This window comes from Anomaloglossus baeobatrachus, chromosome 6 (assembly GCF_048569485.1).
Source record: "Anomaloglossus baeobatrachus isolate aAnoBae1 chromosome 6, aAnoBae1.hap1, whole genome shotgun sequence".
Taxonomy (NCBI): Eukaryota; Metazoa; Chordata; class Amphibia; order Anura; family Aromobatidae; genus Anomaloglossus; species Anomaloglossus baeobatrachus.
In genome coordinates, this window is record NC_134358.1 from 550705062 (window position 1) to 550723743 (window position 18682).

Sequence of the window (18682 nt, forward strand, 5' to 3'; positions counted from 1 at the left end):
TACAATCTCTGCAGCTCTCGAATCAGCTGCACCCCTCACACACACCAAAACCCGCACAATCAACAGACAACCATGGCACACGAGTCAGACTAAAGAACTGAGACGGGCTTCCAGAATTGCTGAGCGCAGATGAAAGAAGTCTCATTCCACTGAGCACTTCATTGCATATAAAGAGTCCCTGACCACTTTCAAGTCCACACTCACTTCTGCAAAACAAGCCTACTTCTCATCCCTCATATCTTCTCTCTCTCACAACCCTAAACAGCTATTCAACACTTTCAATTCTCTCCTCCATCCCCCAGCACCACCTCCCTCTCCTCTCATCTCGGCTAAAGACTTTGCCTCTTTCTTCAAGCAGAAGACTGACAACATCAGAGCAAGCTTTGGCCCACAATCCCCACAGCCCCTCATCGTAGCTACTCAAAGTTCTTCCTCCAAACCCAGCTTCTCCACCATGGCAGAAAACAATCTTTTCACTCTACTCTCAAGATCACATCTAACAACCTGTGCACTGGACCCGCTCCCATCGCACCTCATCCCCAACATCACCGCAGTCCTCATCCCAGCCCTAACCCATCTCTTCAACCTATCACTAGCAAGTGGTATATTCCCTTCATGCCTTAAACATGCCTCCATTACACCCATCCTCAAAAAGCCCTCCCTTGACCCATCGTCTGTGTCAAACTATCGCCCCATATTCCTTCTCCCCTATGCCTCAAAACTACTGGAACAGCATGTCCATCTTGAACTGTCCTCATACCTCTCCTCCTGCTCCCTCTTTGACCAGCTTCAATCTGGCTTCCGACCGCATAACTCTACTGAAACTGCCCTAACCAAAGTCACCAATGATCTACTAACCGCCAAAGCCAAGCGACACTACTCTATCCTCCTCCTCCTGGACCTGTCCTCTGCCCTCTACACTACTCTGTCCTCCTCCTGGACCTGTCCTCTGCCTTCGACACAGTAGACCATTCCCTCCTACTACAGATTCTCTCATCTCTGGGCATCACAGACGTGGCCCTATCTTGGATCTCCTCATACCTAACCGACCGAACTTTCAGCGTCTCCCATTCTCACACCACTTCCTCATCTCGCCCTATCTGTCGGTGTCCCCCAAGGCTCAGTTCTTGGACCCCTGCTGTTCTCCATCTACACCTTCGGCCTGGGACAGCTCATAGAGTCCCACGGCTTTCAGTATCATCTCTATGCCGATGACACACAGATCTAACTCTCTGGACCTGACATTACCTCTCTACTAACCAGAATTCCACAATGTCTGTCTGCTATTTCATCCTTCTCTGCGCGATTCCTAAAACTTAACATGGACAAAACAGAGTTCATTGTCTTTCCTCCTCCTCACTCATCTCCTCCAACAAGCCTTCCATCAAACTTGATGGTTGCTCACTCTCCCCAGTCTCACAAGCTCGTTGCCTTGGAGTAACCCTAGACTCTGCTCTATCCTTCAAGCCACACATCCAAGCCCTCTTCACCTCATGCCGATTACAACTCAAAAATATCTACCGGATCCGTGCTTTCCTTAACCAAGAATCAGCAAAAACATTAGTGCATGCCCTCATCATCTCCCGCCTCGACTACTGCAACCTCCTGCTCTCTGGCCTCCCTTCCAACACTCTCGCACTCCTCCAATCTATCCTAAACTTTGCGGCCCGCTTAATCCACCTCTCCCCTCGCTACTCCCCAGCCTCGCCACTCTGCCAATCCCTTCACTGGCTTCCCATCGCCCAACGACTCCAGTTCAAAACATTAACCATGACCTACAAAGCCACCCACAACCTGTCTCCTCCCTACATTTGTAACCTAGTCTCCCGGTACCTACCTGCACGCAACCTCAGATCCTCACAAGATCTCCTTCTCTGCTCCTCTCTTATCTCCTCTTCCCACAATCGTGTACAAGATTTCTCCCGTGCCTCCCCCATATTCTGGAACGCTCTACCTCAGCATATCAGACTCTCCCCTACCGTGGAAAGCTTCAAGAGGAACCTGCAAGACCCATCTCTTCCAACAAGCCTACAACCTACAATAACCCTCAGTCCAGTAGACCACTGCGCAACCAGCTCTGTCCTCACCTATTGTACCATCACCCATTCCCTGTAGACTGTGAGCCCTCGCGGGCAGGGTCCTCTCTCCTCCTATACCAGTCTGTTTTGTACTGTTAATGATTGTTGTACGTATACCCTCTTTCACTTGTAAAGCGCCATGGAATAAATGGCGCTATAATAATAAATAATAAAAATTTTAAAGGATTTTTTAGCTGTTTGTGTTTATTTACTTTCACTTACAGATTAGTGATGGGGTGGGGTCTCACGCGCCTGACATCACTAATCTAGGGCTTAGTGGCAGCTATGGGCTACCATTAACCCCTTATTACCACGATTGACACCGCACCAGGGCAATGGGGAAGAGCTGGATCCAGTGCTAGAGTTAGCGCATCTTATGGATGTGCTACTTCTGGGGCGGCTGTGGGCTGCTATCATTAGGCTGGAAAGGGCCAAATAACGATGGCCCTTCCCACCCTAATATCAGCCCCCAGTTGTTTGCTGTACCTTGGCTGGTATTCGAAAAATGGGAGGACCCATTTATTTATTTTTTCTTTTTTAAATAAATCAGATAATTAAAAAAAGTGTGGGATCCCCTCTATTTTTCATAACCAGCCAAGGTACACCATTTTCCTATCATATTTTGTTTCTCCTTTAAAAAACGCATTACAAAAAACGCAACAAAAATGCATCAAAAAACCTGCATTACAAGCGGGGTTTTTTTCACATTTCCAGGCTCTCTCTGATGCAGTTTTGGTTGCAGTTTGTGCTCAGAAAAAACTGCAGCGTGAGCAGTTGCACTCTCAGTGTCTGTCTCTCTGTTGCACTAACTCAGTTTCTGTCTCTCGGTTGCACTCAGTGTCTGTCTCTCGGTTGCACTCAGTGACTGTCCCTGCTGCACTCACTCAGTGTCTGTCTCTCGGTTGCACTCACTAAGTGTCTGTCTCTCGGTTGCACTCACTCAGTGTCTTGTCTGTCCCTCGGTTGCACTCACTCAGTGTCTGTCTCTCGGTTGCACTCAGTGTCTGTCTCTCGGTTGCACTCAGTGTCTGTCTCTCTGTTGCACTCAGTGACTGTCTCTCTGTTGCACTCACTCTGTGTCTGTCTCTCGGTTGCACTCAGTGTCTGTCTCTATGTTGCACTCACTCAGTGTCTGTCTCTCGGTTGCACTAACTAAGTGACTGTCTCTCTGCTGCCCTCAGTGTCTGTCTCTCTGCTGCACTCACTCAGTGTCTGTCTCTCGGTTGCACTCAGTGTCTGTCTCTCGGTTGAACTCAGTGACTGTCTCTCGGTTGCACTCAGTGTCTGTCTCTATGTTGCACTCACTCAGTGTCTGTCTCGGTTGCACTCAGTGTCTGTCTCTCGGTTGCACTCACTCAGTGTCTGTCTCTCGGTTGCACTCAGTGTCTGTCTCTATGTTGCACTCAGTGTCTGTCTCTGTTGCACTCACTCAGCGTCTGTCTCTCTGTTGCACTCACTCTGTGTCTGTCTCTCCGTTGCACTCAGTGTCTGTCTCTATGTTACACTCACTCAGTGTCTGTCTCTCGGTTGCACTCACTCTGTGTCTGTCTCTCCGTTGCACTCAGTGTCTGTCTCTATGTTACACTCACTCAGTGTCTGTCTCTCGGTTGCACTCAGTGTCTGTCTTTCGGTTGCACTCAATGTCTGTCTCTCGATTGCACTCAGTGTTTGTCTCTTTGTTGCACTCAGTGTCTGTCTCTCGGTTGCACTCAGTGTCTATCTCTCGGTTGCACTCAGTGTCTGTCTCGGTTGCACTTACTTAGTGTCTGTCACTTGTTAGCACTCGGATGTGCCCTCTCATTCCAGTATTCGCAGCCTCCCTCCGCTGCTGCTGTCACTTTCTTGCTCGCTGTCTCTGGGCTGTCACTTTCTTGCTCGCTGTCTCCGGGCTGTCACTTTCTTGCTCGCTGTCTCCGGGCTGTCACTTTCTTGCTCGCTGTCTCCGGGCTGTCACTTTATTGCTCGCTGTCTTCGGGCTGTCACTTTCTTGCTCGCTGTCTCCGGGCTGTCACTTTCTTGCTCGCTGTCTCCGGGCTGTCACTTTCTTGCTCGCTGTCTCCGGGCTGTCACTTTCTTGCTCGCTGTCTCTGGGCTGTCACTTTCTTGCTCGCTGTCTCCGGGCTGTCACTTTCTTGCTCGCTGTCTCCGGGCTGTCACTTTCTTGCTCGCTGTCTCCGGGCTGTCACTTTATTGCTCGCTGTCTCCGGGCTGTCACTTTCTTGCTCGCTGTCTCCGGGCTGTCACTTTCTTGCTCGCTGTCTCCGGGCTGTCACTTTCTTGCTCGCTGTCTCCGGGCTGTCACTTTCTTGCTCGCTGTCTCTGGGCTGTCACTTTCTTGCTCGCTGTCTCCGGGCTGTCACTTTCTTGCTCGCTGTTTCCGGGCTGTCACTTTCTTGCTCGCTGTCTCCGGGCTGTCACTTTATTGCTCGCTGTCTCCGGGCTGTCACTTTCTTGCTCGCTGTCTCCGGGCTGTCACTTTCTTGCTCGCTGTCTCCGGGCTGTCACTTTCTTGCTCGCTGTCTCCGGGCTGTCACTTTATTGCTCGCTGTCTTCGGGCTGTCACTTTCTTGCTCGCTGTCTCCGGGCTGTCACTTTCTTGCTCGCTGTCTCCGGGCTGTCACTTTATTGCTCGCTGTCTTCGGGCTGTCACTTTCTTGCTCGCTGTCTCCGGGCTGTCACTTTCTTGCTCGCTGTCTCCGGGCTGTCACTTTCTTGCTCGCTGTCTCCGGGCTGTCACTTTCTTGCTCGCTGTCTCCGGGCTGTCACTTTCTTGCTCGCTGTCTCCGGGCTGTCACTTTCTTGCTCGCTGTCTCCGGGCTGTCACTTGCTCGCTGTCTCCGGGCTGTCACTTTCTTGCTCGCTGTCTCCGGGCTGTCACTTGCTCGCTGTCTCCGGGCTGTCACTTTCTTGCTCGCTGTCTCCGGGCTGTCACTTTCTTGCTCGCTGTCTCCGGGCTGTCACCTTCCTGCACTCGTCCCGGGATGTTGGCGCAGATCAGCGGCTTCCTGGTCCCTGTGCTGTCTTGTGGCCGTTTCCCGGTGTGTGCGGTGAGTCCCGGGCACAGGGGCGGGGAGTGCAGAACCTGCAGAGCGGGCTCGGCCGCTTCTCCCCAGCTGCTGCAGACATTGACCCCGCTGCTACAGGCGGCTCCGCACTTCCCGCTGCTCTGTGCATGCTCCGGGCTCACATCAATTGTAGGATTTTATTACTCATCCATTTGACACCTCATTACAGGGGCTCTCCCTGCATTACACAATCCTTCATTAATGCCTCATGATCATAAATGGGTAAAATTGCAAAAGTGTTTGTAAAAGAAAAAAAAATATCTAACAACTTTCCCTCATATTAAAAATGCTCTCTGTTCTCAAGAATGAAGGGCTAAATTACCGACCACCACTGCAGCCTATCGGAGGTGGCCAGATTCCATGCTTGTATGTGCGCTGCTCTGAAACTGGATGGCTTGACCCTGTTTTCCTCCAGCACACTTGCACTCCTCCTGTTCTCTGACGCCCCTGCGCTCCTTCAGCTCTCCTCAGACACCCCTGCTTTCCTCTAGCCCCCCTGCTCTCCTCCGGCATCCCTGTGCTCCTGCACCCCTGCTCTTCTCCGGGACACGCCTGCACCCCTGCTCTTCTCCGGGACACGCCTGCACCCCTGCTCTTCTCCGGGACACGCCTGCACCTCTGCTCTTCTCCGGGACACGCCTGCACCCCTGCTCTCCTCCGGACACACCTGTCCCCCCCTGCTTTCCTCCAATGCCGCTGCCCCCCTCCTGCTTTCCTCCATTGCTGCTGCCTCCCTCCTGCTTTCCTCTGGCGCCCCTGCGCTCCTTCTCCTTTCCTCCAGCTCCCTTGCGCTCCTGCTCTCTTATCACGCCCTTGCGCTCCTCCTGCTCTCCTCCTTTGTCCTTGGGCTCCTCCGGCGTTCCTGTGCTCCTCCTCCTCTCCTCCCACACCACTGCTCCCTTCCTGCTGACTTCTGACGCCCTCACGCTCCTGCTTTCCTCTGGCGCCCATACGCTCCTTCTACTTTCCTCCGGCACCCCTGCTCTCCTGCTTTCCTCCGGCACTCCTGCGCTACTGCTTTTTTCCGGTACCCCTGCGCACCTTCTGCTTTCCTCCAGCTGCCCTGCACTCCTCTTGCTCTCCTCTGGCGTGCGTACACTCCTCCTGCTCTCCTCTGGCATGCCTGCGCTCCTTCTGCCCTCTTCCAGCGCTGCTGCGCCCTCCCTGCTTTCCTCTGGCGCCCCTGCGCTCCTTCTCCTTTCCTCCAGCTCCCTTGCGCTCCTGCTCTCCTATGACGCCCTCGCGCGCCTCCTGCTCTCCTCCTTTGTCCTTGCGCTCCTCCGGCGTTCCTGTGCTCATCCTGCTCTCCTCCCACACCACTGCTCCCTTCCTGCTTTCTTCTGACGCCCCCGCACTCCTGCTTTCCTCCGGCGCCCAAACGCCCCTCTGCTTTCTTCCGGCGCCCGTGCTCTCCTTCAGCTTTCCACCAGCACCCCTGTGCTCCTGCTTTCCTACGGTACCCCTGTGCGCCTTCTGCTTTCCTCCAGCTGCCCTGCACCCCTGCTCTCCTCTGGCGCTTACACTCCTCCTGCTCTCCTCTGGCACCCCTGCTCTCCTCTGGCGCTTACACTCCTCCTGCTCTCTTCCAGCGCTGCTGTGCCCTTCCTGCTTTCCTCTGGCGCCTCTGCGCTCCTTATGCTTTCCTCCGGTGCCCCTGCGCTCCTTATGCTTTCCTTCAAGTCTCATGTACTCTTCCTGCTCTCCTCTGGCGCCCTGCGCTCCTCTTGCTCCCTTCTGATGCGGCTGTGCTCCTACTGCTCTCTTCCGGTACCATTGCTCTCCTCTTCTGGCACCACTGCTCTCCACCTGCTCTCTCCTGGCACCACATAGTCTCGTCAGTATAATCAGGAACCAAGCCAAAGGTCGACCTCAGAAAAATCAGGAAGGATGCGGCAGACCGAAAGCCAAGACGGGAGCATTGTCAGGAATCGAGACAAGGGTCAGAGGCAGGAGGGGAACAATAGGTACCAGATGAACAATCCCAAAGAGACAGAACAGAGTTAATTAGGAGTCAAAATTATCCACAGCAGCGCAAAAAACGAAAACCAACAGTCGTCAGGCGGGACGTGGCATCATCTCTTGCTGGTGCCACCTTGCAGTCAAGCCCGATCCTCCGTGCCCATTGGAGTTGCCAACCAATAATCTGTATTCTGCTGCTGCACTGCCTGTCTTCCTCCTGTATTGCCTGTACGTGAGTCATCACTGTAATCATGAACCAGGAGGCTCAGGATGAATAATAGGATGATATTGAAGGCATAGCTATAGAGGGTACAGAGGAAGCAGGTACATACTTGGGTAAGGCTCGTGATGCATGAACAAGCTGCAGGTCTCCTGACCTGAACTGCTAAGCTCTGGTAGGGAGACCTATGGTCGGTTCGTGGACGGCGACACATGGATCTAAGAACCCGGCCTTACCTATAGCCCAGAGAAGGCAAGAAGGAAGTGCAAAGACTTACTGTGGCTCCTCACACCATCTGAGGAAGGATTGCAGACAGCCTGTGCACTGAGCTGCAATACCAGCCACAGCCTGTGGAATAAAGAGAGGCGCTGTTTATGGACATATGTAGTATTGTATATGCAGGCAGGACTCAGAGGCAGGAGAAGGAATTAAGAAGAGACTTTTCCAGGACTAAAACTATCAAAGTTCTATATTTGGGAGTCAAAAGCAGAAAAGAGGTCACCGAGGTGGTGCTTATGTGACCGATACTGGGGCCACACGTCTTATTTCTGAGCATTTAGGAAACCTCAGGGTCTGGTCCAGCCACGTACCGGGCGATGTGTCACCGTGACCCAGAACGCCGCGTCACACAAGATTTAGGATATTACAAGTCATTTACATTATTCTCCACCCTGGATAAAAATAACCGTATAAGTCAGGGATGTACCGTATGTAGGTCACCCGGAGAGTCATCACATCAGATCCAGAGGTCGCAATTGTGAATAATGGCGGCAATTACGGAAGATTAGATGTTTAACCCGGAATGGTGGGGGGTGCGTATGCCCATCCTCCGCTTCCTTCAGCCGAACCTCCAGCGACCAGTACGTTTGTCATTATCCATAGGGGATACAGTGTCCCAACCTATTTACGTATATGACTTCTTCATCTCCGGCCCCGATTCATCATTTGCGACTTATTGAAATCGCTTTTTTTCTGTCTCTCACCAATTTATTTATTTTTTTTAATTTTTAAAGCCTTATTTCTGGCGGAATTAACTTGAAAAAGGCGCTGCATGGGGGGATAAAAAAACACATTGTACTCATTCTGTGCCGAAATGTTGCAGATTTGCACAGTACGTCTTGATCTGATACATTTATTACCGCGCTTCTGCAATGGGTATATCCACCGATGCTGATTTTACTCATCATACACATGTAAATCAATGTAATTTTACAGATATTTGCAGCTAAATTTGGAGAGAAAATCACGGGCCGCGCCTGCGAGTCCCTTTGGCAGGTCACCATCGCTGTTTATGAGGAATCAGACGGATCCATTAGCTCGTGCTCCACACCTACACAAGGCAAGACGGATTATATTATACTCTGATGACACGATGGCTGAGGTTTTTTTAGATCATCTAGTTAATTATTAGTTTCTTTTATTGTACCAGAAACAAGTTCTGCGAGATCGGCTGGACAGGAATGTACAGTTAGGTCCAGAAATATTTGGACAGTGACACAAGTTTTGTTATTTTAGCTGTTTACAAAAACATGTTCAGAAATACAATTATATATAATATGGGCTGAAAGTGCACACTCCCAGCTGCAATATGAGAGTTTTCACATCCAAATCGGAGAAAGGGTTTAGGAATCATAGCTCTGTAATGCATAGCCTCCTCTTTTTCAAGGGACCAAAAGTAATTGGACAAGGGACTCTAAGGGCTGCAATTAACTCTGAAGTCGTCTCCCTCGTTAACCTGTAATCAATGAAGTAGTTAAAAGGTCTGGGGTTGATTACAGGTGTGTGGTTTTGCATTTGGAAGCTGTTGCTGTGACCAGACAACATGCGGTCTAAGGAACTCTCAATTGAGGTGAAGCAGAACATCCTGAGGCTGAAAAAAAAGAAAAAATCCATCAGAGAGATAGCAGACATGCTTGGAGTAGCAAAATCAACAGTCGGGTACATTCTGAGAAAAAAGGAATTGACTGGTGAGCTTGGGAACTCAAAAAGGCCTGGGCGTCCACGGATGACAACAGTGGTGGATGATCGCCGCATACTTTCTTTGGTGAAGAAGAACCCGTTCACAACATCAACTGAAGTCCAGAACACTCTCAGTGAAGTAGGTGTATCTGTCTCTAAGTCAACAGTAAAGAGAAGACTCCATGAAAGTAAATACAAAGGGTTCACATCTAGATGCAAACCATTCATCAATTCCAAAAATAGACAGGCTAGAGTTAAATTTGCTGAAAAACACCTCATGAAGCCAGCTCAGTTCTGGAAAAGTATTCTATGGACAGATGAGACAAAGATCAACCTGTACCAGAATGATGGGAAGAAAAAAGTTTGGAGAAGAAAGGGAACGGCACATGATCCAAGGCACACCACATCCTCTGTAAAACATGGTGGAGGCAACGTGATGGCATGGGCATGCATGGCTTTCAATGGCACTGGGTCACTTGTGTTTATTGATGACATAACAGCAGACAAGAGTAGCCGGATGAATTCTGAAGTGTACCGGGATATACTTTCAGGCCAGATTCAGCCAAATGCCGCAAAGTTGATCGGACGGCGCTTCATAGTACAGATGGACAATGACCCCAAGCATACAGCCAAAGCTACCCAGGAGTTCATGAGTGCAAAAAAGTGGAACATTCTGCAATGGCCAAGTCAATCACCAGATCTTAACCCAATTGAGCATGCATTTCACTTGCTCAAATCCAGACTTAAGACGGAAAGACCCACAAACAAGCAAGACCTGAAGGCTGCGGCTGTAAAGGCCTGGCAAAGCATTAAGAAGGAGGAAACCCAGCGTTTGGTGATGTCCATGGGTTCCAGACTTAAGGCAGTGATTGCCTCCAAAGGATTCGCAACAAAATATTGAAAATAAAAATATTTTGTTTGGGTTTGGTTTATTTGTCCAATTACTTTTGACCTCCTAAAATGTGGAGTGTTTGTAAAGAAATGTGACAATTCCTACAATTTCTATCAGATATTTTTGTTCAAACCTTCAAATTAAACGTTACAATCTGCACTTGAATTCTGTTGTAGAGGTTTCATTTCAAATCCAATGTGGTGGCATGCAGAGCCCAACTCGCCAAAATTGTGTCACTGTCCAAATATTTCTGGACCTAACTGTAGGTGTTTTATTGTTGTGGATGACATATTAGTATGGGCTGTTGCACTTATTTAAAGGGCACCTGATGGGACAGATGGTAGGTCTCAGACTACCATAGACACCATTACACAATGCAGGAATGATAGAGTCACTGATCTTAGCTGTGATGTAATGAAGCAAAGCTGCCAACACTAAAGAAAACTGGTGGATAGAGTCTATAGGTGTCACGCTTGCCGGGTGTAGCAAGCGTGGCGAGGTGCATTCAGACCTACGTACGTCTGATGCACAAGAAAAACAGAAGAAACGGGGAGTACTGGGGACACAGAAACAACGGGAGGTCCTGGAACTAAGAAGAGGGGTAGGTGGGCACTTCCTAATAACACCTGCACCAGTCCCTATACAGTCTCTACAACTGTCGCTGAACGGGGACCTGAGACCCTCGGAAAACCCTATAGTAGCCCTGACTAGTGAGGGGCAGGTGGGGTTCACTAGACCTCACCGCTGCACTAACAACACACCAGGGACGTAACGACAAACAGGAGGGGACCTCTACTGCAGAACCTTCCTCCAAGGCGGCCAGAGACCAAAAGACTTTGTATCTTCAGCAGGGATTGCTGAGATACACCATTATTTAACCCTGATAAGCGTGACTACAAAGGAAGTGTAGCAGAAAACACTCAGCAAGGAACTGCTTGGTAAGGCTGCAAGAGAAAAACTGATACTTTAACCACTTCAGTGCCAAAAGAAACTAAACCTATGAAATGTAGAGAGCCAGATGAGAGGCTCCTTTCCAAAAGCTGCTATTGGTCTCTACATGCAGGGAGACGGACGGGACAATTGGTTTTAAAGAATAGCCTTCATAATAATTTTTATTCCATTAATCAATAGTACACGTGAAGGTAAGAAACTTTATTACAGTTCTTATCAGAGCTCATGTTTCAAAAGATTCAACCATATTTGTCAACCCCAGGCATACCCCCTGCAAAAGCGGACGTGATCTTTGAAGAACGCCTTAAGTTGGGACCATGTTGGACCCCATGGCCATCCCCCATGGCTGTCACTAAAAATTCCCAAACAGAAAGTAATTCTGTAAGACTATGAACCCTAGCAGTTCCAGAATGAAACATATACACACCGGGGACATGTCCGAGGCGGCCAGTTATTGAACACTGGACCTATACTTTAATTAATCCAAATGTAAATGAACATCATAGAGACAGTCTGCAATAGGGGTCATGACATGAGTAATTCTGATTACGTTGTTGTTCATTGTTACCGATGTAAACAGTCCCGGTGGTGTTTTGCACATGCACGCTGGCCCGTGGGATCTCTGAGCCGTGGCGGTGGCCTTTTATCCCCCTCGGTGAGCTGTTGCCTTCAATCGGGACTTTGGGTGGGACAGGACCTCTAGTCCTGGCTGCAATCAGTTAATTAACCAGTTCCAGTCACTTCTGGACCTAGCTTCAGGGTCTGAGTACCCCCCTGTGTGTTCCGGTTTCCGAGTCGGTTCCCCGGGTCGGTACCGGCGGGCTACAACCCTGTCCCGGTCCACCTCGGTTCCACCATCCATTCTTCTGGTGATACTGCTTGCCAATATTGCATACTTACTGTTTAGAATAGACCAGGCCTCAGGCCTTTGTCATAAATACCTTTCCAAAGTTCAAAGACTCTATTCACTAGAAGATGGCCTCAGAAGAGAACCCTTGACCCTGTACCCTTTAATTCTGGGCCTAAGGGCGCCATCTTCAGGAGAGTACCAATATCCGCAATCACTGCATATTCCTAGAGAGCACAAAGATTGACCTGATTGGGTGGTGACATTATGTGGTTATGTTAGGCTTTGTTCGCACATACCTGCTGAATATTCTACAGTGATTTGACACCACATGTGCGTTTCAAATCGCTGCAGAAACACTGGATAATTGATGCAGTGTTTCAGCAGAATAAATCCCGATTTCATGCGCTATGGCTGCTGCCCCCACCATAGACAGTGGGAGCTGCATGCATAGCGCATGGAATAATTGACATGCTCATTTTATGATTGCACAGATTTGGGTCAAAATTTTAGCACCTAAATCGCTACGTTCTAAAAAGCAACGTGCGCACGTGTCATGCACAATCTTCATAAATTGTACAGGGGACGCAGGACGCATGCATTTACACTGCAGTGCGATACCCAGCGTAAATGCATGTTATTATGCAACATGCGCACACAACCTTAGAGGGATAGGCTGTGTCTGACTGTCTGATATACAGTGCCTACAAGTAGTATTCAACCCCCTGCAGATTTAGGTTTACACATTCGGAATTAACTTGGCATTGTGACATTTGGACTGTAGATCAGCCTGGAAGTGTGAAATGCAGCAAAAAAGAATGTTATTTCTTTATTTATTTTTTTTTTTAAATTGTGAAAAGTTTATTCAGAGGGTCATTTATTATTCAACCCCTCAAACCACCAGAATTCTGTTTGGTTCCCCTAAAGTATTAAGAAGTATTTCAGGCACAAAGAACAATGAGCTTCACATGTTTGGATTAATTATCTCTTTTTCCAGCCTTTTCTGACTAATTAAGACCCTCCCCAAACTTGTGAACAGCACTCATACTTGGTCAACATGGGAAAGACAAAGGAGCATTCCAAGGCCATCAGAGACAAGATCGTGGAGGGTCACAAGGCTGGCAAGGGGTACAAAACCCTTTCCAAGGAGTTGGGCCTACCTGTCTCCACTGTTGGGAGCATCATCCGGAAGTGGAAGGCTTATGGAACTACTGTTAGCCTTCCACGGCCTGGACAGCCTTTGAAAGTTTCCACCCGTGCCAAGGCCAGGCTTGTCCGAAGAGTCAAGGCTAACCCAAGGACAACAAGGAAGGAGCTCCGGGAAGATCTCATGGCAGTGGGGACATTGGTTTCAGTCAATACCATAAGTAACATACTCCACCGCAATGGTCTCCGTTCCAGACGAGCCCGTAAGGTACCTTTACTTTCAAAGCGTCATGTCAAGGCTCGTCTACAGTTTGCTCATGATCACTTGGAGGACTCTGAGACAGACTGGTTCAAGGTTCTCTGGTCTGATGAGACCAAGATCGAGATCTTTGGTGCCAACCACACACGTGACGTTTGGAGACTGGATGGCACTGCATACGACCCCAAGAATACCATCCCTACAGTCAAGCATGGTGATGGCAGCATCATGCTGTGGGGCTGTTTCTCAGCCAAGGGGCCTGGCCATCTGGTCCGCATCCATGGGAAGATGGATAGCACGGCCTACCTGGAGATTTTGGCCAAGAACCTCCGCTCCTCCATCAAGAATCTTAAGATGGGTCGTCATTTCATCTTCCAACAAGACAACGACCCAAAGCACACAGCCAAGAAAACCAAGGCCTGGTTCAAGAGGGAAAAAATCAAGGTGTTGCAGTGGCCTAGTCAGTCTCCTGACCTTAATCCAATTGAAAACTTGTGGAAGGAGCTCAAGATTAAAGTCCACATGAGACACCCAAAGAACCTAGATAACTTGGAGAAGATCTGCATGGAGGAGTGGGCCAAGATAACTCCAGAGACCTGTGCCGGCCTGATCAGGTCTTATAAAAGCCGATTATTAGCTGTAATTGCAAACAAGGGTGTGAGGTAAAGCCTGGGATATGAAGAGGAATTATGACGAGGAGTCATAATTGCTCTCATCACTCCCTGGCAGTGCCCCCTCCCTTCTTATTCTCAATGTGCAGCATCTGGAAGGTGTCACATTCCACTTACACATCCATGGCCATGTCCTGTGATATGGAAATGAGATGATGTGAGGACAATGGATCCAGGATGACTCCCTGCCGTCACCCTGTAGCTGGGGCTGCTATCTCATTAGCAAGGCTATGGAAGTAGCCAGACAGAACGACTCCAGTAAAAAATGGTTCATATCTCGCAAGCCATATTTCCGATAAATATGGCAACCATAGAAATGGTGTCTCCGCATGTGGACGATGCTGGCACACCCTTTTTATGGAAGTAGGACATTGGGAAACACACCAAACGTGATATCAGCCATATGGGAACTCGTAGACAGGTCATGAGTCCCCTCGTTCTGTAGCTAAATTCATAACTGTCACAATGAGAGCGTTGACGTCCGTCTACGACGCTCCCAGGCACAGTTATGGCCAAAATCCCCTTTTCTGGATAATTCTGATCCATGCAGGGGGAGTGGCAGTGCTTCCCCGTGAGGTCACTAAGGTAGGAGGAGACCTGGATTTGCCCAGGTTGATAACCCTGCTTCGGCCATTTTCCAAGGTTCTTCTCGCTGGGGGCACGTGCAGGAAACATCTGTGGGAGTTCCTGGAAACCTGGTCTACAGCGCCCCCCTGTGGCCAGACGCAACAAGGTAACTGCTGGAACTGTGTATGCCTGTTTGTAACCCATGCTTTGACTGTAACTGTACTGTGACATAACTGTATATTCTGTAGATTCCCTATTGTATATATTGTAGTTTCTAGTGTGCTTTAGGCGATTAAATTATATAATTAATCTTGGGCTGTTCTGTTATCTCGATCTTGAATCCCACGTCTGTGTGTTCGGCTAATAGTTACCGTGAAGCGGTTGGTGGCAGCGAGTTGTGCCAAGGATTATTGTGGGGAGGCCAGTGAGATTCGGGAAGATATTATATATTCCGCCCGCGGAGGTCGGGGGAATATATACCTTACTCTCACCGGGGACCCTTCAATAATCGGCATAAGTAGTATAGCGGCCTCCTTGCTTATCGTCGGGCAATTCCATAATTGGCCTGACTATAAGAGGGGCGCTAGAGAGCGCGTCACGTGCTCTGTCTGTCGGTCGGGAGGTATAAAGGAGGGGTGACCCCCCCACTTGGTACCCCCCGATCGTGACGTACTGGTAGCCAGCGCGGGGGATTTCTGAGTGTACCCCCCGGTGGTTTCTGACATATTGGTGGCAAGCGGTGGGATCGAGATAATAGTGTGTGTGAGTGTGAGACCCATACTCCCAGACACTAAAGACTGCCTGCAGCAGCTGTGGCTGCTGGGGTCTTCAGACTAGCTCAACACTAGAGTGTCAGAGTGCAGATACTGTAAGGTGTGTGGAGGCATCAGGTGTCAGTTCTGTGTCAGTGACCAAAGTCTGCAACAATGGCTGAGAGCACCAGGAGCAAAACCAAAGGAATGGCCGATGCGCAGGCCAGAGACGATGAGGAGGTTGTCCACGAGTCCTCCAGGAGCCCGACGCCAGAGAACGGCTCTGCAGAGGACATCGCACAACCTAGCACTGCTGGGCAAAATGAGGAAGAGCTCGCCCAAGGGTCCTCAACGAGCCAGATGCCAGCCCTCCGCTCTGCAATGGACAGTGAATCGCCTAGCTCTGCAGCGTGCCGCAGATCACCACGTGCCATTCCACCGAGCCTGGGAGGCTCGGATAGCCTTCTTCAAATGGCTATGGCCCTACGCCAGGCTGGAGACCGGGAGGGCTACGACATACTCATGGCCGAGCGAGAGCGGCAGGCAGAGCGGCAAGCAGCGCGTGAGGCTGCGGAGCGGCAGGCAGCGCGTGAAGAGCGCCAGGCAGAGCGTGACTACCAGCTGCAGCTAGCTCAGCTCCGGCCCTCATCAGCCGCTCGTGACCTTCGAGACACCATAGACACACACTCAGCTGCAGCTGTGACAGGGGAGGGGGTCAGAGAAAGGTGTGACAATGCCTCTACAAGTAACCAGCCTGTGAGCTGGGATCTGTTGCCCTCTGCAGGGATAAGCAGAGAGCAGGGTGCTGCAGGGGGAGGACCAGTGTGTGGGGTGGGGGCTACCACAGCAAATGTGGGGTCCCCAGAGATTTCACAGCGGGGTTCTGTTGCTGCAGGGGGGGAACAGGCAGGTGAGATTGGGGCCGGTCCAGGAGCGGAAGTGCTCCCAGGTAAGATCTCGGTGCAGGGTTCCCCCACAACCGGGGTGTCAGGAAGCCAGGTAGGTCTGCCTGAACCGGCGACTTGGTCAGGAACGGAGGAGGAGCAGGCACGACCCACGGTCGCAGCGGCTGTGGCCGCTGTCACCCGCAGTGGGAGTGCTGGAAGCCAAGGGGCCTCCCGGAGGTCCGATAGCTCTTCCCCTTCTGACCAAGTGGCAGCCGAGTCAGGTGGAGGCCAGGACACAGGTCCCGGGGTACTGACTGAAGATGTGACAGTCTCGTCGATTCTGGCCACATCTAGTCAGGGGTTTCAGGCAGCGTTAGAAGCTGACGACAGCCTGAAAGCTCTTAAGGAGCAGGCGGCACAGCCTCCCTCGGACTCGGACCCGGAGCGAGTGGTCTGGGACCAAGGACGGCTGTACCGGGCCACGGTCCAGCAGGGTTCACCGGAGGCGTGGCCCAGGGACCGACAGTTGGTGGTACCCTATCCGTTCCGGACGGAGTTGTTGCGGATCGCACATGAGATTCCGATGGCCGGACACCTAGGGATCGCTAAGACCAAGGCCAGGTTAAACCAGCATTTCTACTGGCCAAAAATGGGGGCCGATGTGGCTGCCTACTGCCGTTCGTGTGAAACCTGTCAGAGAGTGGGGAAGGCGGGGCCACGCCCCAAAGCCCCACTGGTATCTCTGCCAATCATCGATGAGCCTTTCAGGAGGGTGGCTGTGGATCTGGTCGGCCCGCTGGCCATCCCCAGCAGCTCCGGGAAACGCTTCATACTGACGGTAGTGGACTATGCCACCCGGTACCCAGAAGCAGTGGCCTTGTCGTCCATTCGGGCTGACAAGGTGGCCACCGCATTGCTGGAGATTTTCTCCCGAGTGGGTTTTCCCCAGGAAATGCTCACTGACCGGGGGACCCAATTCATGTCCCAGCTGATGGAGGCCCTCTGTAAGCAAGTCCAGGTGCGACATCTGGTGGCCAGCCCGTACCATCCACAGACTAATGGCCTGTGCGAGCGGTTCAATGGCACCTTAAAGCAGATGCTTAAGATGTTGGTCGACTCCCATGGGCGTGACTGGGAGCGGTATCTCCCACACCTGTTATTTGCTTACCGGGAGGTTCCACAGGCCTCAACAGGATTCTCACCGTTTGAGCTCCTGTACGGGCGACGTGTGCGGGGCCCCCTGGCTCTGGTGAAAGAGGCTTGGGAAGGGGATTTGGCCACCCCTGGAGTGTCGGTTATCGAGTATGTCATGCGCTTCCGGGACAAAATGCAGGCCTTGACGCAACTGGTACACGACAATATGGCTCAAGCCCAGGCCGATCAGAAGCGTTGGTACGACCAGAACGCTTGTGAGAGGACCTACCAAGTGGGTCAAGAGGTGTGGGTACTGGTCCCCGTACCACAGGACAAGCTTCAGGCAGCCTGGGAAGGCCCATACCTCGTGTACCAGCAGCTCAATCCTGTGACGTACCTGGTCACCCTGGACCCTGCCCGTGGAAGGCGGAAGCCCTTCCATGTGAACATGATGAAGGCACATCATGAGCGGGAGGCATGTGCGCTCCCCGTGTGCAACCTGCCCGAGGAGGGAGAAGCGGAAACCCTCTTGGATATGCTAGCCCAGGTTAGGGCAGGCGGATCCCTTGAGGATGTGGAGGTTGGCCACCAGCTCTTGGAGGACCAACGGTCCCAGCTGTGGGCCACCCTACACCCCTTCCGGGGGTTGTTTACCAACCAGCCCGGAAGGACTGACTTGGCTGTCCATCACGTGGACACTGGGGATCATCCCCCGATCCGGCGTTCAGCATATCGGGTCTCCCTGGAAGTGCAGCAACACATGCGCCAGGAGATTGACGAGATGCTGAAGCTGGGGGTGATCCAGGCATCCAACAGCGCTTGGGCCTCGCCTGTAGTCCTCGTCCCTAAGAAGGACCGAACCACTCGGTTCTGCGTGGACTACAGGGGGCTCAATGCTGTCACGGTCGCCGATGCGTACCCAATGCCACGCATCGATGACCTGCTCGATCAGTTGGCCGGGGCTCAGTACCTGACCATCATGGACCTGAGCCGGGGATATTGGCAGATCCCCCTGACTCGCAAGGCCAGGGAACGCTCTGCCTTTATTACCCCATTTGGACTGTACGAGTCCACGGTGATGCCATTCGGGATGAGGAATGCCCCTGCCACTTTCCAGCGGATGGTCAACACCCTGCTCAAGGGACTTGAAGGGTACGCGGCCGCGTACCTGGATGACATTGCCGTCTTCAGTCCCACCTGGGAGGACCACCTAGAGCATCTAGCACAGGTGCTCAGGCGGATCCACCGGGCAGGTTTGACCATCAAGCCGGGAAAGTGTCAGCTGGCCATGAGCG

At 51.3% G+C, this 18682-nt stretch overlaps 1 protein-coding gene across 2 annotated transcripts in view; it reads right to left on the minus strand.

Annotated features, from left to right (window-relative positions):
• The window catches only part of CASD1 (CAS1 domain sialic acid O acetyltransferase 1), a 139947-nt gene extending 135838 nt beyond the window's left edge, over positions 1–4109 (minus strand). The window contains exon 1 of one of the 2 annotated variants that reach the window (XM_075315665.1): positions 3838–4109. The gene's annotated coding sequence lies outside the window, so the exon portion shown is untranslated. The remainder of the gene's footprint in view (positions 1–3837) is intronic. The other variant, XM_075315666.1, reaches the window with a different exon arrangement.
• Positions 4110–18682: the final 14573 nt, after the last annotated feature.